Source organism: Platichthys flesus, chromosome 22, assembly GCF_949316205.1.
Source record: "Platichthys flesus chromosome 22, fPlaFle2.1, whole genome shotgun sequence".
Classification (NCBI taxonomy): Eukaryota; Metazoa; Chordata; class Actinopteri; order Pleuronectiformes; family Pleuronectidae; genus Platichthys; species Platichthys flesus.
In genome coordinates this window covers 12,464,511-12,491,448 of record NC_084966.1, presented here as the reverse complement: position 1 = coordinate 12,491,448, position 26,938 = coordinate 12,464,511, and the positions used below count along the sequence as shown (strand labels likewise).

At 41.7% G+C, this 26,938-nt stretch overlaps 1 protein-coding gene and 1 long non-coding RNA gene across 2 annotated transcripts in view; both read left to right on the top strand.

Moving 5' to 3' along the window:
• The window catches only part of LOC133933470 (histone H4), an 81,381-nt gene that overhangs the window by 25,551 nt on the left and 28,892 nt on the right, over window positions 1-26,938 (top strand). The gene's annotated exons all lie outside the window — the stretch shown is intronic.
• Window positions 9,132-9,641, top strand: LOC133933583 (uncharacterized). Its single transcript, XR_009912079.1, has 3 exons — window positions 9,132-9,182; window positions 9,270-9,332; window positions 9,421-9,641. It is a non-coding gene; the product is annotated as an uncharacterized LOC133933583 (long non-coding RNA).

Genomic DNA, 26,938 nt, shown 5'->3' with positions numbered 1-26,938 from the left:
CGATGGATCAAAACCATCCTCTGCTAAAGGAATCCTTTATCCTCTCCCATGTTATCTGTTATGTTTACCTTGTCCTTGCCATCTAAACATGATCTCACTTACTGCTGAAAGTGACTAACTTTGGCTTTTTAAGTTAAAAATGTGACAAAATAGACCAAAGAGTTGAAGCCCATAACTTAGCTGATTTTTTTTTCTTATCTCGAGTAAAGCTCTATACTTCCACATGGTGTGTGTTTGAAGTTTTGATTGTTCTTACATGTGTGTCTTAGATTTAATAGTCCTATTCTCGTCAAAGTGGAATTTACATCTAAAAAACTATTTTTTGTCCGGGTAAAGTTTGTAACAGTAGTTTGGCTGAGCTTAACCCGTAAGAGAATTACTCCACCCACTATACCTTATTCATACATGTGAATACATCGGAGAAAGGTGGACAAAAGCCAACAGCACCTGGTACTCTCAGGCAGTCTCCCATCCAAGTACTAACCAGGACCAACCCTTCTTACCTACCAAGATCAGACGAGATAACTTTATTTACGACACATTGTCAAAATAAATCCTTAACTATTCAATTATGTGGAGCAGAAAGAGGTTAAAACATTCCATACACACACACTCATTTTTTTAAATATTACACTCAGTCTTTAATGCATTTTGCTCGAAAACAAAGCGTTGTTGTCCTCTGAATTGTTTTTGAAAAATTCCATCAAAACTTTCTGATTCTTGTTCATTGAAATACAAAGGACAGGAAATGATTGAAAAGTTCAAAGTAGTGCAAACTCCTATGATCTTTGGTATCATTTCTTTGGAGTCCACTCTCCTTTGAATACATAATGAACTCATCATGTGTACCCGATGTGGCGGTACTGCACTCTACTTACTTGCCAACCGCCTACCATACAAGAAGAAGAGCTTATATTCTTAAGGAAGATGGCAACAGTGAACAGGTTACCAAGAATCACCCAGAACCAACTGCTACAAAATGAACAACGTTATCCAGGCAGACGTGAGGTGGTAACTTTTAAGGGGGGGAGTTCCCTTTGTGAAGAGATAAGCACTCTTATTAAGAAGCTTCAGAAGGACCTTCACTGTATGGAGGAAAAATACAAAGAAGAAAAAGCAGAGAAGGAGATCCTGAAAACATTACTTCATACGCTTATAACCAGCTCCCAAAATGTGCCCTGCATTCAAGAGATCTTAGAGGGATCACTCTGTAAAAAGAAGGAAGAGCTTTTAAAGATTGTAGTATCTACAAAAGAAGTACATTATTAAAGAAAAGAACCAAACTATTCTGTCTCTCAACACAAAGATCACAGAGTTAGAGCACTGCAACAACCAGCTGAAGCAAAAAGCCTGTAACAATTCGCCCTGTTTAAAACCCCAGGGGAAAATTACTACACATTATTTTCAAGGCACGGGTGGATTAGTCCCGCTGCGTACGGCGCGCCGCCTGCCCAACTTATAACAAACGAATACTCCCTGGTTAGACCAATATTCCTGTCATAGGTCCCAAAACACATAAAGCAATATATATATATAAACGAAATAAATCAAGACAAGTTGCGTACGATAATCTGCATTTACCAAACAACAACACCCCACATATCACCTCGACACGTCCCCGCAAACAGAGTCGGACATGAAAACACAAACACGCTATTTATACAAAACCCAAACATCAATATTTCCCCACCCCCGGATCATAACATAACCCTCAAACAATCAATACTTCCCCACCCCAAGTTCATCACATAATCCCGAAGCGACGTCCCCCCCAAACAAAAGATAAGCAGGTGTGGCGTGGTGAGTTGTCGCAAACCGTCCCAACAGTGTCCACGATGTCCTCACCCCTTCCAGGAGCCCAGAAAATGTTAAATTCTTGCCGTAATCCCTTAAAAGTCCCTCAGGCAATAATCCCGCTTCTTCAGGAAATCCCATGAAGGTTGTAAGTGGTCGCCGATCCCTCGAACCTCTGGTCGCTCCGCCAACCCGCACCAAAAACAAAAGAACCCCCCGCGGGACGTCACTTCCCCCATATTTATCCTATTTGCCGTTACAGAAACCCAAATGTACATCATAACACATATAATTTGCAAATACATACAAAGATCCCTTCCCTCATCCTTACAATTTGAAGGCGACTGACTCATGAAATATGTACATTTTCTTGATACATAAAGTGCACTTAGGTGACCTTTACAAGCCTTCTTTCCTTCACAGCCTGTCGAGAGCCACCCAGTTGACTTTGACCAGGAAAGGCTCCTCCACAGACAAATCCATAACCTCAAAGAGCAGCTTCAAATGGAGATATCTGATAATGATGAAAATATCTCAGAGTATGAACAAAAGATATCCAAGGACAAACAAAAGTGATCTGGGTATGAACAGAAGATCTCCGAGGATAAACAAAAGATCTCTGTTTATGAAAGGAAAATCCAGGTCCTCAAAGAGCAGCTTCAAATGGAGCTGAGGAAGTCTGTGGCTTCTGCGGATGTTATCAAAGTCATGGAGATGGAGCACCAGAACTCTGTTTCTACTATAGAACAATTTATAAATACTTGCAGAGTTAAGAACTGGAAGCTAATAGGATTAAAGGAAGTCAATCCATTCAATGAAAACATGTCACAGAAGATCTCTGGATATGACCAGAGGATCTCACAGGATGAACAGAAGGTCTTGCAGGACAAAGACCATGAATTAAAATTCTCGGACCATTAGCCAAAGGTCTAAAATCATGAGATGAAGGACTCAGAGAGGACATATTCCTGGGATGATTACTCTAAATCATGGGACCTTGAACCTGATGTCTCAGACAATGAGGTGCCAGAGACCCAAGACCGGTTGGACACAGAATTTAATTTATCAGACCTTGAAACTGATGTCTCGGATGATGAACCAGAGGTCAAAGTTGATTGACCAGAGGGCACTGATTCATTGGACCTTAAATCTGAATTCTCAGACAATGACTTAGAGGTTTCAGATCATATTCTAAAGGTCTCAAATGTTGAGCCAAAGGTCTTAATACATAAACCACCCATCCAACCCCAAAGGCCAAAGGTCTTAAATGATGAACCAGAGGTCTCAGGAGATGAATCAGAGGTCTCAGGAGATGAATCAGAAGTCTCAGGAGATGAATCAGAGGTCTCACAAGATGAATCAGAGGTCTCAGTTGAGGAACCAGAGGTCGAAGTTGATGAAAAACCAGAGACCAAAAAGAACAAAAAAGGGTGGAAAAGATTTCTACATTACCTCAAACCATGGAAGTGGGCGAAAAGAAATAGAATTTGAGCAAAAGTCGGAGTAAGCCTTTGGGGGGGATGTGACGAGTTACATCTTCAAGTATCTCCAGCCACTTTCACCGCCTCTTTGAGGACCTTGACCTGTCTTACATGATGCTTGCTGCTCTGGGTTTGTACCCTCATGGTTGATGCACTTATTGTAACTCGCATTGGATTAAAACGTCAGCTCAATGACATGAAAAATATAACATGTAATATAATAACATGGAATGACTGCAAATCTTAATGTCACTAGACGCTCTGACTGTGCTTCTGTGGATTTTCTCTGTGTGCTCTTACAAATGATTCAATATTTTTTTCAATCGATAAAAAACTAAATGTATATTATGTAAATTCCTGTATTGACACTTGTTGGTCACTGTTTAAAAAGTTCAGGCAAATATCCATGTACATTGATATGGATGGGACAATTAAAGGCTGCACTAGTTGTAGAAGCTTCCCTGTGATAAAAAGCTAAGTCTATTAATTGAAGAAACACTGTGTGAAAGATCAGACATATATTCACAAAATGAGCCACAGAATCGGTTTAAAAGAGAGGTAAACCAAATTGTTGAAAAAGAGAGCATATGAAAATCCATTGCATGATGCCACCTCTCTGGCAGGCTCACAAAGGAACCCAGAATAAAAGTCTCAGATTGATCTCAATCTTTTAACTGAGACAAGTTCTACTTCTTCTTCTTTGTTTGGTTTATTGGAAGATGGCAACCAACGTCGAGGTGAACTAGTGCCATCCACTGGATCTGCCTCTTCTTCCTCCGCTTCACTCATGTTGTGCAATAATAGGTAGACCTGATGTTGGCTTATTATTAATAATCATAAAATATGATTGTTAAAATAAACATATTTATAAAAATTGTACAATTATTAATTAATGCGATTAAGTTATCAATTAAGAATAATGCAATTTTTAATGAATTAACAGTGCAATTATCAATTAAGAATAATACAATTTGCAGTTATAATTTATAAAAGATGGGGCAATCAAACTGTAAAGATCAGTCTAATTTAGATCTAGTTTAATTAGAAATCCTGATATTTACTATTAAGATTAGGTAATGAACAGTGAAGGTTATGGAGTTCTTGGCAGTGTAGAGGTTAGCAAGATTCACCAATGCAACATTAATGGAAAAACATTTGTGAAAAAAATATTTTTATTGAAACAGAGTAAGTGGTTTTTGAGTTAGAATTTAAAATCTATAAGTGAAACATAACTATAAACTTTATGCAAAATAAAAAAGAGAGACTTTCAGACCTTTAACTTCTGAAACATCGACTTCTAGTGGAAGCTCAGTGTTTGGTTGGCAGTTGTGAGAGCTTTCATGTGTTTATGAGATTTGATTTGTTCTGAATGTGACTGGATCACACACACATATCTTAGATGTAAAACTATGTATTCTTGCCATGTGTTTAAAATCACTGCAGCATCATAAAGTACCTTGGTTACCAGCTCCACATGAACATGAAGACCAGAATGCATTACACAAACTTGTTTCAAGCCAAAAGGAAAACAACCTAAAGCCCCTTTTGAAAACTAGATTTATTTCCAATTTAAAATCTTTAAATATTTGTCCACCAGCGACGGGTGAAATATTTGTTCTATCCCGCTCAAAACGCAAATTCGCTTTCACAGATGCTAATGACGTTGAACTGTTGATAGGAGAAGTTATAATGAACCATTCATTCATTCTGATCTTTAAGCTGCATCCAATTGCTAACATGAGAAAATGTTAATTCTTAAATTTGTTCAATCCTCCACTCATGTTTAAGAAAATATAAATTTCCTGGACCTGCTCTAAATCTATTGGTTCTTCACTTTGTCCTCATTCCTCTTCCCTTCACAAATATGTCATGGAAATCGGTGAAGCAGTTTAATAGTAATCCTGTAATGTAATAAAGAATCAAAAACTCAGAGCAGGTAGTAATGACTTTGAATGTTTATTTAAAATTATTCCCACTGCACAACCTCTCCCTGTGTGAAAGCCCAGTCTGAAAGGTGGAAGATACAGGCCACTATAACACCACATCAAAACTTTTATTAACAAGGCTTCTTGTTTAGCCACAACACCTCCGCCCCACACCGGGACGGCCCCCTGTGGTGCCCTGTGATGAAACACTAGCATGGTGGGGCTAATTCAAAAAGCAACCGAGAGGATAAAGACGGTCCAATGAGAGACATGGCCGAGATTCGGGTGAGTGACTTCAATAAATGAATAGAAAAAAGGACGCTGTCTTACTAAATATCAAGTTCCACAGGGGGAGGGGGGGGGGGGGGGATGGTGAGAGACAATGAGAAAGTATTCAGCATTCAATATTTTTACCACACTAGGAGCAAGTTTATGGTTTCTCTCCTGTATGAATCTTCATATGTAAAGTTAGACTGCCCTTTGTGCTAAATGTTTTACCACAGTCAGAGCAACTAAATGGTTTCTCTCCTGTATGAATCCTCCTTGGACGTGTACCCAAGACAGTCAAATCATGTTTATGCACAAAAATAAACAAAAATAACAAACCAACAGACCCCCAGAGAGATACTGTTGCTTATTCCTACCAGGAAAGTTATTGCCAAAGGTAAATACCTCTAATTAGTGCCTGATAAATAATGCAATTAGTCCCACCAATGTAAGCTCAAAGTACTACATTCACACTCTAAAGTTATCACACACCCTGGGCAACCAGTACATTATTCCAGGGGAAACTTATCCTACTAGAGGCCTATTACTTTCTCGGGACAGAAAAGGGTGAGAAACAAACCTGGATCTGGATTTCGGACAAGCCCCCACTCGTTACACCTTGGCTCATGTGTGCAACAAGAAACACTGAATGGCACAAAGCTCTGCAGTTACAGTATTTGTGTATTTATTCTACAGGAAAAATACTACAAAGAACAAAATACAAAGAAAACCTCCACATGCCGATGTTGAGGTAGACCCGGTGAATGAGAGACCAGAGCCCAGTCTGCAGGCCCCTTAAGTAGTGGGCCCCCAGGTGTGCCACATCCCCACTGATCACCAGAGTCCGACTCCGCCTACAGGAGCCTGAAACACAACACACACAGCAGACAACTCCAGGGTTGTCACAAGATGAATGACATGATGTATGAGGAAGATATAGGGAGGTGGTGGGGAAGGTTGAAAGAGGGGATAAGGGGCATGAGCAAGAAACACAGTAAGAACAGGGGAAAGAATGAGAGAGAAAAAAAGTTGAAACAGGAGTTAGAGGAAGAGGAGAAGAAAGCTGGGGAAGGGGGTAATTATGACAGAGGGATGCATAAGGATGAAAGATGAACTAAAGGAGATAGAGCAGGGAATGTGAAAAGGTGCAATAATTATAAGTAAGGCGAGGTATGCAATAGAGGGTGAAAAATGTACAGGGTATTTCTTAGGGCTAGAGAAGACAAGGCAGGAGAAAATTTATTTTGAGCCAGTGGAGGGAAAAGGAAGGGAAAAATTAACGGACCTCGCAGGATAGTGGAAAGAGTTTTAGAATTTTATATAGAGTTATATAAGAAAGAAGAGGTAGATGAGGAGAGTAGCAGACAAGTGATGGACAAGATGGAAGATAGACTGAGCGATGAGAATAGAGAGTTGTGCGAAGGACAGATAAGTAATGGAGAGCCAATGACTGGATGTGGCTAATGAATTCAACTTTTAAATATCTCGTCCCATCTGCCACATTAGTTCCAGGCCACATCCTCCTCTTTATCAGAGATACTGCCGAGACTCCGCAGCCCTGGACTTTATCTAATATCATACTGTCCTTGATGTAAAATGGCAGATTCATAAATGATACCACCAGCTCATCATTAACTGCTCTCTAGCATGCACCATCGTTTCTCCAATTTTAAACCCATACATGAGCCTCTCTTTACCTTTCGGGTGACTGATGGTCATTACATATTTTTTCCCCCGTCCATGTGTCTACACGCCAGCAGCCCTCCACACAGCTCCCTCACGCACCTCATCAGCTCCATCGCCATTGCTTCATCCTCGCCTTCCATCTCTACCATTACGGTTAGCTCCCTCTCATTCCCTTGTTTCTGCAGCTCTTGCTCTGCCTTTAACTCCGTGCCTCTCCCGCTATCACCTCCGTGGGTCACCACGTTTCCACTCACCCGCTCCGTGCTTGCCTCCGCCATTGTCGCGAGGTACACTTCCAAACAGGCTCAGACACCCCCGCACAGTGCGTCACTGCCGGAGGGGGACACAAACACACTAGACAAGACAGTGACAATGCTAACGTCCGGTTGGATTTACACATAAGAAGAATAGGTAGAAGTAGATAGAGTAGAAGAAAAAGCTGGGATGTGGTGGTAGATCTGGTGAAGGGGAGAGCCCAGTGTGCAGCCCTCTTAAATACTGGTCAGCAACAGGTGTGCCATATCACTGCTGATTACTAAGGTCTGACTCCGCCTACAGGAACCTGAAACACACACAAGCACAACACCACAGCAGGGGCCCGTTTCACAAAGCAGGTTCAACAAACTCTGAGTTAAAACCTTAACTCTGGGTTGAGCAACTCTGAGCTGTCAAACTCTTAGTTTTCGGTTTCAGAACAGGTGATAACACTTAGTTCAATCAACTCAGAGTCAAGGTAACCCTGAGTGAAGCTTGTGCATGAGGATATAAAAAGCCTTCATCAATGGAACACAGATAACATGATTCACCATGGCAACAAGTGGTAAACAGCCTCGATCCTCCTACTTCTCCCCAGTGGAGCTGGAAATATTAATGACTGCGTATGCAGAAAGTGAGCATATATTTTTAAAAAGAAGCAATACTGTGGCAGCAACAAAAGCGCGGGATCTTGCGTGGCAGGAAATTGCTGACCGAGTCAATGCGTCAGTATTCATTTGAGAAAAAAAAGAAATGTTTTGTCTTGAATGTTCCACTTATTCAACAATTATATTCCATATGTGTGTCTGTGAGCACAGGTGCAACCCAACAGGCACCAAACGGACTTGGCAGCAGCTAAAGATGAAATATAAAAATGTAGTTGAAACAGGTAAGGTATAATAAAGTACAAGCAATTGTGATGTTGTTTAGCCTGCCCTCATTAAACAGCATTTAGTGGCTACATTCAACATGTGATGGATATATTTAAGTAATTAGGGAAATCTGCAAAAAAAAGAGAAATCCCAACACTGCCAGTATTTAATATTGTCTCTATGAAAGCAACACCTAAATGCCTTTTATACATACAAGTCTCCAAAGTTGTGTTTTCTGTATGTATTTAAATTTGACCTCCATTATAGCCAACAGAAAAAAGGCTGAGGCCCGCAAAACAGGTGGCGGTCCACCACCACCACCTCTCACAGAGGCTGAAAAGATGGCCCTCAGTCAGAACAGTGGACGACCCATTGCTGAGGGCATCTCTGGGGGGAGTTCATCGGACCCACCCACGCCCCAGGTCACAGGGGCCTACATAAGAGGTAAGTTATTCAAATGAATGGCATGTACGTTAATCCTTTTTCTAGTGTTCGCTCAGTAATGGCCACCCATTCATCTTAGACACAACTTAGTTGGCACACTGATTTTTCTTGTAGCAGTAAGCTACAGTTCTTTGCAATTGGCTGCTTTTGCTTTCAGATATCAATCTATTTTAAGGTGACTCAGAGTTTGAAAAATTGTGTTTAAATTAGGTGGGGCACTTTTCTGGGTAATCATCAACTGTCTAATCTTCATTTTCTACCAGTTACTGATGGTGTAATCTGTCTCGTTGAGCCTTCTGCCATAACAGACCTCCATGCTGTTGTAAGTACTCTTAATATCCCACAGATTTTTCATAATTGGTAGAATATTACACACACATTCTGTTTCATTACAGGAGGATGATAAAGAAACCTTATCAGCTGCCACAGAGAGGGAAGATGCAGAGAGGCCTGCTGAAGTATACACCTTTTTTTTTTTAAATAACTTTGGCTCAGTTAATAGTGTTGTTCCACAATACAACTTGCAGCTTCTTTCTCTCTAACAGAGCCATGCTGGAAATTACAATGGGGAAGAAGGTCCATCAACCTCCACAGCACAGCTTACCTCAGTAAGATGTTGTTCAGCATTGACCCACAACTTACAATGACACTAAATAGACATGGCACTGAAATTCAATGTCATTTATGTTCCTATAGCTCCCTGTGAAACAACTTTACAAGGTATATTTAGAATCTCAAATAAACAAATCACACCTAGAAATGGAGCACATAAGGCTGCAGATCACCAAAACAGAAAAGGAAATACAACTGCTGGACCATCAGTTAAAGGTGGGTGACGTGCCCACAGGTGGATGTTTTTTAATTGTTTCAACAACAAAGGATTAACAACTGTACAAAATTTGTCCTTCTAGGAAATAAAGAAGACCTCATAAAATGAGATGCATATTGTCGTTCCTGAACATTGGGGAGGTGATGGGTCAGTTAGAAATGATTGACACATATCATGTCTCTAACAGCTCTTCCATCTCGTGTATCAGCAGGGGGGGTATGATTAATACCTGGATCACAGGGGGAAAGAGTAGGACATTGTTCTCCTCTAATAGTGGCAATGTTGTGGAGAACCACACATGCCACTATAATGTCACAAGCTCTCTCTGGGGTGACCCTGAGCCTACGAAGGCACTGGAACCGGGCCTTGAGTATCCCGATGGTCATCTCCACTCTGGCTCGTGTCCTGCAGTGAACCAAGTTGTAGTGTCGCTGTCGGCCAGGCTCAGGGTCAGGGTAAGGGGTCAGCAGATAGCGCTGGCAGGGGTACCCTCTGTCTCCGAGTAGGTAACCATCGAACTCTACTATGATAATACAAGATACAGTTTGTTTCAGTTGCAATAGGAGGAAACAAAATATTTGATCATAGGATATAACTATATACTGTATATAAATTATATATATAAACTCACCACCGGCAAATCTGGCACTCAGTGTCGACTCACGAAACATTCGTGAGTCATGCACAGACCCAGGCCACTTCGCTTCCACATTGTTAATCATGTGGGCTCCATCACATATGATCTTCACAGTGGAGAACAGTAATTAGCTGTATGGTGTAGTGTATTTAATTTGGAATGTTAAAGGCTACTATTTAGGCCTACCTGCACATTAATGCTGTGGACAGATTTCCTATTCACATAATCTCCTTCATTTATTGAAGGAGCGATGATAGGAATGTGAGTGCCATCTATGCAGCCAATCACACCTGGAAACCCTAAAATATATCAAATTGACTGATTAGTGCTTCAAGTCTCAAAGCTTTATGACATAAATGAATTACTGCTTAGACTGATACCTGCAATTCTGTGGAACTCTTCTTTGAGAAGTCTGGTGGGTCTGTGACTTGGGAACACTACAAACGTGCATAGTAGCCGTTTCAGTGCAAGTGTCACATTTCGGACAGCCCGATAGACAGTTGCCTTGGACACATGCTCTGCATCACCGACGTTATACAAAAAACTGCCGTTGGCAAAAAAACGAAGTGCAATACAAAGAATTTGCTCGGAACTGAGAGCATGTCCACGATGCGTCATGTGAGCGATGTGAGGGCTGAGAATATCGTTTATATAAATTATAGATGATGCAGAGAAACGGAAACGCTCAAACAGATACTCATCAGGGAATGATAAAACATCCAATCGGGGTCTAATATCCTCTCCCGGTGGAGATGTCTGCGGAGTATCTGCGCCTCGACATCAACTGGCTCTTCAATAAAAGGACACGCCATGTCTGCCACTGCCTTCAGTCTGCAGGCTTCAACTTAAGAGCAGGAGAAACTCGGGGTTAGTTGAAGAAAACCTGCCAGCGAGCAGGTTAGGTTCACGGAGTATGTTGCCAGGGTAACTGACTCGGAGTAAAGCTGAACTGGCTTTGTGAAACTGAAAAACCAGAGTTTCCCTCATCTCAGGGTTATCTAACTCAGAGTTTTCACTAAACCTGCTTTGTGAAACGGGCCCCAGGACAACTCCAGGGTTGTCACACAATATTATGATAAAATTGCACCTTAATTTTTATTTTCTGCACATTTCCCCTGATTCATTTACATGTATAAATAGGTATTGTGGGTGAAATCATTCGCTTAAAGATTTACCACGCTGAACACGCCCATTGAGGTCGTCACAGTGAGATGGCAAGAGCAGTGAAAGAAGCCAAACTTAAGTGTCTATTCCACAAGTAAAATAAGTTTCTACGTCAATGTATTGTCAGTTTTTCGTTTGTTCGAAAAGAAGAGTTTATTATTTTAAACAACCCCCTCGGACAGATCTTGCTGTTTGGGGGAAATTTCGATTTTTTTGTTTAACCTCGAAAGACGGACAGCATGGCAACAAACGAGAAGGAGCAGACAGACGTAAAAACAATCACGGACAGAGCAAGAGGAGGAGATGAAAGATGTGAAGTGAAGGACGGAAAACAAGAGAACAGACAGGAAAATGCCAGTGAGAGGGCACACGGACCAAACACTTCCACCGCTGGTCAAACGAGGCACAGAGGAAAAATATGCGGAGAGGAGCAACGAGGGGAGAGAACAGGAGGTCTCACTTAGAACCGTTGCGGGGGCTGAAACGTGCGTACGCCCCTTCTCACGCAAACGTTGCGTATTTCCACGCAAACTCTGACCCATGCGTACGAACGTTTTGGAGAGGGGAAAGTGGCGACACAGACGTGAGGTGGTGAACTGAAGTCAGAGTATTGATCCACTTCATTATTTACAATAAAACCAACAGCTTAGTTTTGCTCGAGCGACATGTCTGTTCCACTCGAACCTTTTAATTTTAACATAACTTGCAGCAAATTACGTTTAGATTCCATTTAATCGTGGAGTTACGGAGCCGAGTCATTCATAGGTTTTAATAATATCTTCAAACACTGCGTGTATCATCAAATCACTGCAGTGAACGTGACTGTGCCATCAGGCTCACGGAGCGCACTGGAGATCACTTACAGGAAATGAAGAAACTTTCCAAATAATATCCCAGAGGAGGTGAGGATCCACAGATGTGAGGGAATCGGTCCGATGCTCTAAATAAATAAATACTACCGTGACAGTGGCAAGGGGTTCTACGTGCATGCGAATGGAAGGATGAGGAAGAAGAGAGGGTTCAGGGATGTCTGATCAGCTGATCGTCGAGTCTACTGATCTGTGACCTGTCATCTTTTTTTTTTAAACTTCAGGCTCCGTTCTCTCTCTCTTCTTCACGCACACCCGTTCTCCGCAGTCCGTGCTGTTTTCGTTCTTTTTTTGTCTTTCGTTCGGTTATTTCCACCCCTTGGTCCCTTGTAAGCAAGCTGACTCCCAACTCTGCACTTTCCTCCAGCCATCCCCTTGAAAAGTTTCTCCTTAGATGTATGTTAGTTTCCTATGATCTGGTCTGGCTATGATTTGGCCTGAGTCATCAAAGCACCCTGTCTGAGGTTATTTGTTTGATTAAACTGTACAATTTGCAAGGTTTTCTTGACGTAAAAGTTAATTTAAGACAGAATTAGAGTATCAAACGTAAATATAAGCATGTAAATATCAAGTTTTGCTAAGATATCTCATAATTATTTCAGAGGAGCGTGACTCTGGATCAGTTCAACCAAGAGCTCAACTTGTTTGCTGAGCTTTCAACCACTTCTCAAGCTTCAGTGAACTCTAATAGAAAAAATAGAAAAAAGCATCTGAGGTCACGAGTCTGGGTCACTCACATCCTCCCAGAAAGTTATCTGAAATTAATGTTATTTTTTGATTTAAAAGAAAATCCCCTTCAGGACATGGCTAACAGTGTGTATGCAAATGTACAAAATTATTTATAAATGTCGACATTATTTACACTGTTTTGTATTGTACAATAATGGAAAACGTTTTTTTTCTTAAAATGAAGACGTAAAGACGTATATACAGTTGGAACACTGTTTTTATTCTTGAAAATTAAATAAATAAGCAGGACAGTGACATGAACACTCAGGTGTCTGCAACAATGCCCCCCTGCCAGCCAGGCCCCCATACTGAATGCTTACAATGAGTTGAAATATTATGAGAAGATGAAGAGTACGCCAAATTATTTGTATTAGCATCAAAACACTTTAGTGGAATTGTGTTTTAAAAGAGACAATATTTGCTAGTCGTCGAGCAATTCACAACTTGCACCCTCTCTGTTAAAAGAGTTCTTGTTGACTCCATAGTCAAACATAACTTCCTCATCCACCAGTAAAGTCCTGTTTGCGAGGAAAAGGATGATATCCTTTTCTTCTCCATCCATGTCAACAGCAAAATGCACGGGCCTTATGTTGGATTTTCTTTTGGAGTGATTGATCAGCCTGCCAAACGTCTGCATCCCAGGGTGGCAATGACAAGTCTCTGAGTGGGCATCAATGCACATTGCCTGTCCTTTGCTGTTCCAGAAAAAGAAGATATAGCCAGTCTCCTTTTCATTGGTGATTTTGTGAATTTCCTCGCCCTTCTTTCTGCTAACAACAGTTCCATGGTAGTCGCAGACAACCTCACCAGCCTTAAATGTGCGTGTCGTAACGATCCCTCTGCCCCTTTCGTTGAAATCCTGAATGTAAAGTCCTTTCCACTGCTGTGTTTTCACCATTGTCTGGATCTGTTTGCTGTCCATGATACGGTCAACAGATCCAGAAGGTGCCCAGTTGTCGATAACTACACTGCCTATGTTGGCAGTCATCCCCTTCCATCCCTGCTTTCGTACCCATGCGTCGACTCGGTCTTTTGTTGGCATACGCCGACTGAATTGTTCTGTCAAAATAAATAACAAGTTTTGTTAGTCATGAATACAATAATTGAAATCTTTGATTTGTGCAATCAGTCTTACTTGAAAGTAATGTTAAATATAAATAAATAATAATACATACAAAAAAATTAAATAATAAGTACTCACCACGGGTATGGTTTACACGCTTTTCAAATTGAATCTTCCGCCAGTGTGTGTAAAGCTTCTGCTCCCAGTCTTGAGAGACATTCCTGCGCTCTTTCACTTGTGGCTCTTTCCCACTCAGTGTAACAGGGTGTTTTTTCAGGAGTTGATTTAGTGCCTCATGGAACCTGACCTTTTCATTTTCCCCTGGAAGCTTGTGCAAATGTATCACTGGCTGTTTCAATGAAAGGTCAGCACAATGGTCACCATGGTTGGAAGACTCATCAGACAGATGAATAGGCCCTTCTCCAAACGGCTCATGACTGTTGCCTTATCTGGAAGGCCTGGCACTACATAAAAATGAAAAATAGTGAGATTAGAAGAAAAACAAGTGCGTTCAATATAGATAATAGTGTGCTTGACTATGTTGGCATTGTCTTGACAAATATAAAATGTGCTCACCTTGACGCCTCAACCATCTTGGCCAATAGATCAGCGCCCTCCACAACTGCCCCCGGATTTTTCAATCGATAGTATTTTGCAGTTGTGTTGACAGAATGGGCCAGGTAGCCAGCCACCAATGCCTTCTTTGGCTCATCCAAGCGGTTAGCTTCCGTCTCAAATGTTCTTCGCACAGTCTGGCTGTTCACATGGGGGAGGTTGTGCTTTTCATGCAGGCGGTCCAGGTCAGCGGTTGGGTTGTTGATTTTCTTCCCCGTTGAGGAGACAAAGAAAAATTCATCACCATCCTTGTCATTCCGTTCATCCCGCTTGCGTTTCCCTTTTGCAGCAAGGTGTTGTGGTCGCACTCTTGTGTAGTACTTTTCAAACCACTCCTCCTCCTGCTTCGACAGGGCAATTCCAACCGCAAAATGTGCTGCATATATGATTGTATGTTCAGCTTCTTGTTTCCGCCCAAGCCATTCGGCGACCTGTAGAAAATGAGGATATGCCATTGATTAGTAAATGTAATGGCTAAACTGTCAAGGGAAATCTATCAATAGAGGACAGTAACACTCACCTTCATGTTCTCCACCACACATGGCCTTTGGCAGTGCTTCAGTATGACGATTGCCTCCAGATAGTACAGCACAAATATGCACTGAGAAGCCTCCGGGGGGGTGGTAGAGCTGTCACCAAGTTGATTCATGATGTTCAAAAATCCTTCCTCAGCTTTCTCAAAAATGGCCCAGCAGTCACGAGGACTAAGAACATCTTTATCCATTAAGATGGCATGCCTCTTGGATACAATCTCTTTGCTCACTTGCTTAGAGAGCATACTCTGTACAGAGCCAATGTAATCCACGAAATCAACGCAGTCATTGTAGAGCGCCTTGTCATCCTTTCTCAGATTGGTCAATGCAGTGTTGTAATCCAAGAATCTGTAAGGAGGAAGGAAATGGATTTAAGTTGAGTTATGTACATGCATTAACAAGTATTTATGTGTATAGTGTAAACTGTTGACATCATAATAAAACAAAAGTACCAACCTTTTCAAGCACTTTAGGTACTTGACTGAAGTCTGTGCCCTGTAGTTTGCCTCCGACTGTTTTCTTGTGTAGCTTAAGAGCTTCTCTCTGTCCCTGACAAACTTCAAGGATGGTTCGACAGGGTCGGCATAATAAAGGTACCGAGAAACAGTCTCAACCTCCTGTTTGTACTTCGTATTTTCCATATTGACCCGTAGGTGTTCGGCAAAGCCCTGAAGCAGTGGATGATCTATAGAATGCTTTTCCAGAATCCCCATTTCGTTCGCTTTCTTCAATGAGGTTCTGGCCTTGTAAGCTGTTTCCCGGTTACATTGAAACAGTTCACCGCTGCTGGCAGATTCCACGTCAGATGACCCTGCCTCTCCGGATGGCTCACCAGTTTCTGCGACAAACCTTGGATTCCCTTGGGGCAAAGGTGTAGGCTCTCCGGTCACAAACATGTGATGACTTTTCAGCTCCACAATCAGTCTTTCAAGTGGATTTGAAGATGAGACAATGCGGCTAAGAACTTTATAGCTAAAAGCCCGTCTAGTCTTCAGGAGGTCCAACACATCACTCTTGGCCTTTTCAACCACCTCTCCTCTGTCTGATTCTTCTGATTCCTTCATGCATGATCTGCGCAGGTGACAGCTTAGGGATTCTTGGGTCTTCATACAAACTGGACAGAGGAGCCAGTGTCTGCTTGATTTCCTGGAAAAAGAAAATAAATACATTAATCCATATGTCATTACAACAAAAGTTGTACAATGGTTACACATGGTAATACATCAGTGGTGTATAAAGTACTTGAATGCCATACTTGAGTGAAAGTACAGATATCGTACCTGAAAGTGACTCCGGTAAAAGTAAAAGTCTTAAAGTAGCTCATATTAAATTTACTTAAGTATTAAAAGTATCTGCTGTTGAAATGTACTTAAGTATCAAAAGTAAAAGTACAAGTACCAAAATTTAAAATGCAAAGTGCTTTTTATAGTCTATACAGACACAAAACAACCCAAAATCGTTCTCCTCAGGATTTATTTCAACTGACTGAAAAATTATAACAAAAATATACATATATTCTATAATTTTACAAATTTTGAACCCCAGATGCTGATGTTCAAATAGTAATGGACTAGTGCATTCGAACTTCTAGGGACAACAAAGAACGAACATAGTAAGAAACAAGTGTCTCTTGTGTCTGCCTAAGACCACTAATAGACCACAGTATAACCGCTAAACAATTCTGTAAATATCACTAAACATGGACCTTTTCGTTTTCTAATCAGTAGCAGGAGTGATACACAATACCCCTTGTGATAAGTCAGCAAAAGGAAACAAGTTCTAGGCACAACAAATAGGATAGTTTTCCTCTTTGGTTAACAACCTGCACAGTGCTAGGAAAAAAAAATCACTGGACACGTCCAGTTTTGAGAATAGATAAGAGTACAGAAATGTGTTAAAATGTAACGAGTACAAGTTAAAAGTCGTCAGGAAAATAAATACTCAAGTAAAGTACAAATATGTGAAAAATCTACTTAAGTAATCTACCTCCCACCACTGGAATACATGCTATTAAGGAAAACTTTAAATATTTCTTACCCTGGAGCCATTTGTCAAACTGAGATAGGTCAGTGAAGATGAAGCAATAACAATTGGTTTTGTTTGTATCCAGCAGTTGAGGGATGATTCTCCAGTCCAGCAGTTGAGGAAAGGTTCTCCAGAGTGAATTACAGCTGGAAAGCCCAATACTTATACACAGATGAGACAGGGAATGTTGATGGGTGGAGCTACAACAAAATACTGGGTGCTGGTTGGTTAGTGTATGCGATCCACCCTTGAACCCTCAAACAAAGGTGGCCTGCTATTCATATCAAACCTTCTCTTGCATATGTCCATTCTTTCCAGGCTCAAAATTGTTTTTCTGTAAAGTTTCATCAAACAGAGGAATTCATTTTTAAAAGATTATAAATAAGTGTTTCTCTTTGGGGTAGCTTGATAGATATAATTCCTCAGTTCCATTCATATTTCTTGGCTGGAGGAATGTTGTTGGACCGGCGGGCGTGTTGTGCTGTGCTTTTTGTGAAAGGCTGGGTCATTAACAATAACAAAGGATGTGTAACTCACTTCACACTTCTGTTGTGGCAATGACTGTAGGTGAATGACCCTTGGTGAGCACTCAGGGTGGGGTCTGTGTGGCTCACAGTGTTTGATGAAACTTTACAGAAAAAGAGCCTGGAAAGAATGGACATATGCAAGAGAAGGTCTTTCTACCTGAGAGACCATGATCTTTGACATTTGTTTGTTTGTATTCAGAAGATTCTCAAAAAAAAAAAAGGTGTTTTTTTTAAGGGAATACCAGGCACCCTTTGTTTGAGGGTTCTCTTAAGAATTATCACTTTTATTTTTAATATGATTAGCAGGCCACCTTTGATTGCACCCAGTATTTTGTTGTAGCTCCACCCATCAACATTCCCTGTCTCATCTGTGTATAAGTATTGGGCTTTCATTACATTACATTACATTTCATTTAGCTGACGCTTTTATCCAAAGCGACTTACAATAATTGCATTCAAACCCGAGGGTACATACCAAGGACGACAAGAATCAAGAAAATACGATTTCTTCAAATAAAGCAAAACTACAAAGTGCTATAAGTAAGTGCCATTTAAGTGCTAGTAAAGTGTTAGTTTCAAAAAGTTGTTAGTGGTTTTTTTTTTTTTTTTTTTTTTTCATTCAAGGTAACGTCGGAAGAGGTATGTTTTTAGTTTTCGGCGGAAGATGTGTAGACTTTCTGATGTCCGGATGTCAATGGGGAGCTCATTCCACCATTTAGGAGCCAGGACGGAAAACAGTCGTGTTTTTGATGATTGTTTAGCTCGCAGTGAGGGAGCAACGAGCTGATTGGCCGAAGCAGAGCGGAGTGAACGGGGTGGGGTGTAACGTTTGACCATGTCCTGGATGTAGACTGGACCGGATCCGTTCACAGCATGGTACGCAAGTACTAGTGTTTTGAACCGGATGCGAGCAGCCACTAGTAACCAGTGAAGGGAGCGGAGGAGAGGAGTAGTGTGAGTGAATTTAGGTTGGTTAAAAACCAGTCGAGCTGCTGCATTCTGGATGAGCTGCAAAGGTCGGATGGCAGTAGCAGGTAGACCTGCCAGGAGCGAGTTACAGTAATCTAGACGTGAGATGATCAAAGCCTGGACCAGAACCTGCACCGCCTTCTGAGTGAGAAGGGGGCGTATTCTCCTGATGTTGTACAGCATGAATCTACAGGACCGTGTTGTTGCAGAAATGTTGGCAGTAAGGGAGAGTTGGCTGTCGAGTGTTACGCCCAGGTTCCTAGCCGTCGGAGTGGGGGTTAACACAGAGTTGTCAAAGTTAATAGTCAGGTCGTGGAAGGGAGAGTCTTTCCCTGGAAGGAAAAGAAGTTCAGTTTTGTCAAGGTTAATCTTCAGGTGGTGTTGAGACATCCACTGAGAGATGTCGGTCAGACAGGCAGTGATTCGTGCTGCTACCTGTGTTTCTGATCGGGGAAAAGACAGGTCCTCCAGGTGTTTAGATTTCCGCCATTTCCTTTCTGATGATCGCATAGTGGCTCTGACGGCACGTACCGAGTCAGACAACCACGGAGCTGGGAGGGACTTGCGGACCTGTCGTGACGTAAGAGGACAGAGAGAGTCAAGAGAGGAGGACAGAGTAGAAAGGAGAATGTCAGTGGCAGAGATAGGATGCATGAGTGAGAAAGAGTCAGTGGAAGGAAGGGCTGATAGAACAGAGGAGGCTAGAGAGGAAGGAGAGAGGGAACGAATGTTGCGACGGACAGGTACCGACTCTGTTGATGTGTTAAGGTTGTCAGTTCGAGATAATGGGAGAGAATAAGAGATAAAGAAGTGGTCGGAGACATGAAGTGGGGTTACAGTGAGGTTAGATGTTGAGCAGTTTCCAGCTGTTTCTGTTTTTATTGTTTCTACCTCAATATTTTATATTTTTATTTTATTTTATTTTATTTTATTTTATTCAAATGTACCGGCTGCTATGACGACTTCATTTCCCTTCGGGGATGAATAAAGTAATCTATCTATCTATCTATCTATCTATTTCACTCTGGAGAACCTCCCCTCAACTGCTGGATACAAACAAAACCAATTGTTATTGCTTCATCTTCACTGACCTATCTCAGTTTGACAAATGGCTCCACGGTAAGGAATTTTTAATGTTTTCCTGTTTTATAAATACATGTTTGGAATTATTTATAGCCTGTAGAGTTAAACTAAAAAAAGTTAATCATGCCTTTTCTTTTCTTTTACAAGAAAGCTCCAAACAGGCACTATTTGCTATGTCCTGCTTGTTCCAAACCACAAGATATCCTGTCTGTCCATTTGACGAGGGTATGCATGAAAGATGGCTCGAGGGAAGATATACAAGCCATTGTTGAAAATGCCAAGAAAGAAGCAAGCGAGATCCTTAAGGAAGGCAGAATTTTCAATTATTCAGACCTCACTGAAATCATGTCAAATGAAGATTCCAATCCAAAGGTAAGTGGCTTACAGAACGTTATCTTGCTCCTTTTTTTCTTTGATAAGAATTTTTATATACTGATATTTTCAAATATCTTGTTTTCTTTTTGACAGACTGGTTGAGGAGCTGAAAAATGGCCACATGGTTATACGTGGCCTACCCGACTCTCAGGCCAATGCTGAGCCTTTAGCTGCTCAGACACTATCCAATACAGATGCTGAAGCTGGACCATCCACTAGAACGACTTCTAACAATGAAGGGGGTGACATGGCTGACGAGGCCCCTGTTGGCACTCGAACAAGAAAGTTTGCTCAAAAAAGCATGCAAGAAATGTATGAGAAAGGCCTTAACGACAGACATCCTCTGAGCCACCCACTTCTCAAAGATTTTGCCATGCAAATGAAAAAAGACAAAAAGATTCGAAATTACAAACAGGAGGTAAGGACCAATAAATGTTTAACACTTTTTCTGAGAAACCTTTATACGCATTTATATGAAGCAAAACAGTCATTGCTAGAAGGTCACTGAACATGATGTCTTTTATTTTCAGGTTGAAAACATCTCTCGGTATCTATATTTTGCTAACAAAGAGAACGTTTCCTTGCAGTTTGTTTATGAGAGAGAAAAAGTCAAAACGTCCCTCACTAAAACCTCTGCTACTCTGAAGAAGAGAACACAGATAAATTACCTCAAGAGCTTGAAAAGATTCCTGAAATTCCACACGGACACAACCAACCTGATAAATACGGATAAGCAGCTCCATGAAGAGGCCAAATGTTTCACTCAGCTCCTCAGCCAGATGATGCCGATACAGGGCAAGCAAGCAAGGAAGGAGATCCTCAACCAAAGGTTTGTTTCATTGTACCCATATAAATGGTCAATACCTGGTAATCTTTTCTCTGCTGAAATGTGATTTGTTATCACATTTGATACTGGTGCAATTAACTGAGTTTCACTTCTGGCTTCATAATTCATATGTCTCATATCACACTCTTTTTTTTCTCATAGGCATGAGTGGATGCTGAACGAAAATCAGTTGTCAACTCAAGACTGTCATGCTGTATTGGTGGAGGCCAAGGATAGATTCTTGGCATGTTTGGATGCACTGTCTGAAGAGGATCCTGCCACATTGGATTCGAGCGATAACCAGATTGTGTTGTACTACCTTGAGGCTGTTGTGGTTCTAGGACACATGCAACGGCCGAGTGTGGTGGAAAACATGACTGTGAGTGAGTGGTTATCAAGGTTCAAAGAACTTTCACCGGAGAAGGGTCATCCACGTTGGGTGATTGCGGTAAAGGAGCACAAGACTGCAGCAACACAACTGGCCTCGTTTGCGCTTTCACAGGAGCAGGAGCAAGTAAGTTCACCACAATTCCTGACTGAACCTGGATAATTTCTGTTACAGCTGAAAGTAACATAATTAATGTCTTTTTCTCCCATCAATGTCCTTTCTTTTGTCCAACAGTGGTTTGATATCTACTACAGACGGTCACGGCCAGTCTTCCAGAGAGCCGGCAGGAAACGCAAGAGGGGTGAGGACATTGAGGACGTCGAGGATCCAAAAGATTTATTCTTCCTTTCCAGCACATGGAAGGGGGTTCACCGGACCACCAATGACATTGCACGGTTGCAAAAAAAGTTCAATGTCCCGGCAGTGAGCAGCAAGGTGGTACGCAGAGTCTTTGAGACGAGCACCAAGGATATGAGCGATTCTGCAAAAACATTGGTGGCGGGCTACCTTACCCATTCAAATGCGGTAGCAGAGCAGCATTACCGCTACCCCACACCTGGACAGCGTGTAAAGGGTATACACATTTTGAAAGGCATGGTTCCTTCGACAACGTCATCTTCAGGGGATGAAACCAGTGTTGGGACATGGTTTTTGTGCAAACCACAGGCCTCCTTTCAGTCAAACTTGTAACAAACATGCCGCATGTGCTGGAGTGGACTCAATCCCCCAAGATGCCACAGGTTCCATTGATCTTAGAAAGACAAGGAACTTAGTCTCCCAGAGGATGTAACAGGATGCTGCATGTCCTGGGGTCTGGGCAATGTCACACAAAGGTGTCAAGAACCACAAGGGTCAACTCCTATTGGTCACTCTGGTCCAAGACCTGTGAGGTCACCGGGGCCAATATAAGGAGAGGTCTCCCCAAGATCTTTCTCTTTCTACAATCCTTTGAAAGCCAGTAGGCTGTCCAGCCTCTCTTTCTCCAATTCTCCCGAGGGTGGAAGGCTGCTACAGCCTCTCTTCTTCCATCTCTCAGAGGGCGGAAGGCTGCTCAAGCTCTGATCCAGCTTCCTTCTCTATCCAACCCACAACCGGAGGTCAGGGGTGCAGCTCCCAGCTCACCCTTCTCAAGGAAATCTCCTCGCCCTTCAAGCTCTACAAAACTCCTCGTAGCGACTCGATGTCCTGCAGGAAAACTTCAACCAGCATCTGAGCACACCGCTCGACAGAATCACGGATGCAGAACTCTACGACCACAAAGCCAGGAGACGTCACAGAACTGCAACCTGAACAGCAACTTTCTTTTCCTCGGACTGGTAACATAATCTGGGCTTAATAATTATACATGCTAAGCAAGACTGTTTACTCAATTCGGTGTGTTTACAAGTTTGATATATGCTGTGACGTTGTAGGCATAAATTAAATGAAGGTTAATAGTTAGGCTCGCCACAGGCTTTGTCCCTGACTATCATTATCTGATTAACATCCACACAGACACGCATAGCTTCTCACCTAGTTAAACCTTCCCCCTCAGCCGTAAAGCAACGGCCGTAAAGCAACCTAAGAAGAAGGGGGGGTGCTCTTATCTTAGGCACCATTCTTTAAAGAATGCTAATTTACATTCACACGCACACACTCCTCGTTGTTATTCAGTTTGATTGTTAAGTAATTTGTGTTTTTATACTTTATTATGTTCATAATAAACGTTCTTCTTTCACAAATGAACTGTCATTAATATTGCATAAGTGAATTTTGCCAACCGTCACAGTTAAGAATGCCATAACCTTCATTGTTCATTATACAATCTTTAATGGTAAAATATTGAGATTTCTAATTGAACTAGATCTAAATGAGACTGATCTTAATCAATGAATTGGCTATCTTTTCCCTTCTATGAAGGGTGGTGCCCTGCGAGAACTTTAACCAATTAAAGTTATGATTTAATATAAATTATTTTCAATATTAATGTTTTATATTTTATTGAGTGCCTCAAGGCACACCATTCTATGGTAACACTTTTTACGTACTATTGCACAACACCAGCTCCGATCCTTCAGGCGAGGGAAACCCACTGGGATGAGGAGTGTATGAGGGAGATCGAGAAGGAGTGGATGGGAGGCAGGGCCGGCCCTAGCACATTTGGTGCTCTAGGGAAGCTTCACTCCTGCCCCCCCCCCCCCCAAACAAAAAAAAAATTTCTCAAAACTATTTTCCACGAAAACTTATAACATTATTTCTTTCTTTGTCAAGTTGCTTGGCCACACACACTAACAATACGCCTCAATGTGCTAGTATGTTCTGACAACACCAAGGAGCCAGTACCCCTTCCTTTTTTACGATTTTTGGCTAATTTTTTTTTTTTTATGTCAAACTATTGGTTGGAGATATATGTTACGGGTCCCAAGATTGATACCAAAGTAACTAAGTATATCTGTAGAATACAACATAAATGCAGCAGCAGTAACGACACAGAGCCTTCAGTTCCTCATCTGGACTGCATCTTATTTAAATTAAACACAATTTCAAGTACAAGCATTTCTCTGAGTGTAACTGCATTTTAAAGAGCAGTTACACCTTGGAATACCTTTGGAATACCTTTCCCCTGACTATCTGTCTAACCAATGCTAACTACCTTCTCTAGACCCTAGTCTTCATGCATTTCATGACAGGTGTTTTAAACACAAAACCAATGACCAGGTAAAGCCCCAGCTATGCTGTTACTCACCAGACGGACATGGACGTGTACCCAAGACACAAAGTCAAATCATGTTTATGCACAAAAATAACAAACAAAAATAACAAACCAACAGACCCCCCGAGAGAGATACTGTTGCTTATTCCTACCAGGAAAGGTAACTCCAAAAGGTAAATCCATCTAATTAGTGCCTGATAAGTAATGCAATTAGTCCCACCAATGTAAGCTCAAAGCACTACATTCACACTCTCAAGTTATCACACACCCTGGGCTACCAGTACACTATTCCAGGGGAAACTTATCCTACTAGGGGCCTATTACTTTCTCAGGACAGAAAAGGGTGAGAAACAAACCTGGATCTGGAGTTCGGACGAGCCCCCACTCGTTACACCTTGGCTCATGTGTGCAACAAGAAACACTGAATGGCACAAAGCTCTGCAGTTACAGTATTTATGCATTTATTCTACAGGAATAATACTACAAAGAACAAAATACAAAGAAAACCTCCACATGCCCATGTTGAGGTAGACCCGGTGAATGAGAGACCAGAGCCCAGTCTGCAGGCCCCTTAAGTAGTGGGCCCCCAGGTGTGCCACATCCCCACTGATCACCAGGCTCCGACTCCGCCTACAGGAGCCTGAAACACAACACACACAGCTGACAACTCCAGGGTTGTCACAAGATGAATGACAGAATGTATAAGGAAGATATAGGGAGGTGGTGGGGAAGGTTGAAAGAGGGGATAAGGGGCATGAGCAAGAAACACAGTAAGAACAGGGGAAAGAATGAGAGAAAAGTTAAAACAGGAGTTAGACGAAGAGGAGAAGAAAGCTGGGGAAGGGGTAATTGTGACAGAGGGATGCATAAGGATGAAAGATGAACTAAAGGAGATAGAGCAGGGAATGTGAAAAGGTGCAATAATTATAAGTAAGGCGAGGTATGCAATAGAGGGTGAAGAATGTACAGGGTATTTCTTAGGGCTAGAGAAGACAAGGCAGGAGAAAATTTATTTTGAGCCAGTGGAGGGAATGGGAAGGGAAAAATTAACGGACCTTGTAGGGATAGTGGAAAGAGTTGAATAATTTTATATAGAGTTATATAAGAAAGAAGAGGTAGATGAGGAGAGTAGCAGACAGGTGATGGACAAGATGGAAGATAGACTGAGCGATGAGAATAGAGAGTTGTGCGAAGGACAGATAAGTAATGGAGAGCCAATGACTGGATGTGGCTAATGATTTAACTTTTAAATATCTCGTCCCATCTGCCACATTAGTTCCAGGCCACATCCTCCTCTTTATCAGAGATACTGCCGAGACTCCGCAGCCCTGGAGTTTATCTAATATACTGTCCTTGACAGGGCCGGCCCTAGCACATTTGGCGCTCTAGGCAAGCTTCACTCCTGGCGCCCCCCCCCCCACACGAAAACTTATTACAAAATTATTTCTTTCTTCGTCGAAGTTGCTTGGACACACACACTCTAACCATAAGCCTCAATGTGCTAGCATGTTCTGACAACACCAAGGAGGTTCGTACCTCAATTTTTGCCTCGTTTTACCCTAATGTTAGATCAATTTTTTTTAAATTAATCTAATTAAAGTATATCTGTAGAATACAGCATGAATGCAGCAGCAGTAACGACACGGAGCATTCACTTCCTCATCCAGACTGCATCTTATTCAAATTAAACACAATTTCAAGTACAAGCATTTCTTTGAGTGTAACTGCATTTTTAAGTGCATATAACATACATTCAATTATTATGGTGTCTCTTTCCTCCAAACATCTTAATATACATCATCACTCATAAAGAAATATAAACATTTACAATATAGACCTATTGAACATTAGCTTATAACTGGTCTTTATAAGGCACAATAACAATACATGAATTACAGAGTCTGTGTGTGTCGGAGCTGAACTACACACTGTAAAGTAAACAATATACTAGCGCGACCCGCCTGCAAGACGAAGTGCAGGTAAAATAAACACCTATACAGGCGAATGTAGCCCCGCCCACCTAGTGCGCGAGTGTCTCTCCTCACTGCCCAGCGGAGTTTCTAAGTTTTACCAGTCAACACGTCTCAATGACACCCGTGGTGATCAAGCGAGGCTTTAGGAGCTAACGTAGGAGACTCTCACCCACTACTACCCTGTAGAATACAGGATGGAAGCAGCAGCAGGAACGACATGGAGCATTCAGTTCCTCATCCAGACTGCATCTGACAGTACGGGGTGCAACTGCTCCAGCGCCAAACGTTCCACATGAGTGCTGCTGTGATTTACTGATTTCTCTAATGAAACTACTTAAATTACTCTCAGAGTAATTAAATACAATATTTTTGGCCATACCACATAGAGAAGGGGGCGCCTAAAACTCTGCCTAGCAAAATAAAAAAAAAAATATTTTATTTTATTTTTTGCTCTGCGCAGTTTTTGGCGCCCCCCTCTGAAATGGCGCCCTAGGCAACCGCCTATGTCGCCTGTAGGAAAGACCGGCCCTGGATATTAGTATTCAACTAATCTGCAACAGCAAATACATTCTGTACATAACTGTGACCTGATTCACTGAGTTGTGAGACCACGTATTCGGTCCTGGTCCTGCTGGGGTCGTTCTGTGTGAATTCTTTGTTCTTTCTTCTGATTAGACATTAGCTTTGTTTTTTTAACCATCCAAGGAAAACAATGGGACGTCCAGTGATGACAGACTCCTTCGTTTAGGGTTTGCAGTGAATTTAAACGTGCGTTAGAAACGTCACTGCTCATTTCATAAGTTTTACTTTGCATACAAATGATTCTCCATCTCTATTTGCTTTGAAACAGACACCATTTAAAGTATTGTTGTATATTTTATTCCCACTTGGCTCAACAACCTCGTACGTCTGACAGA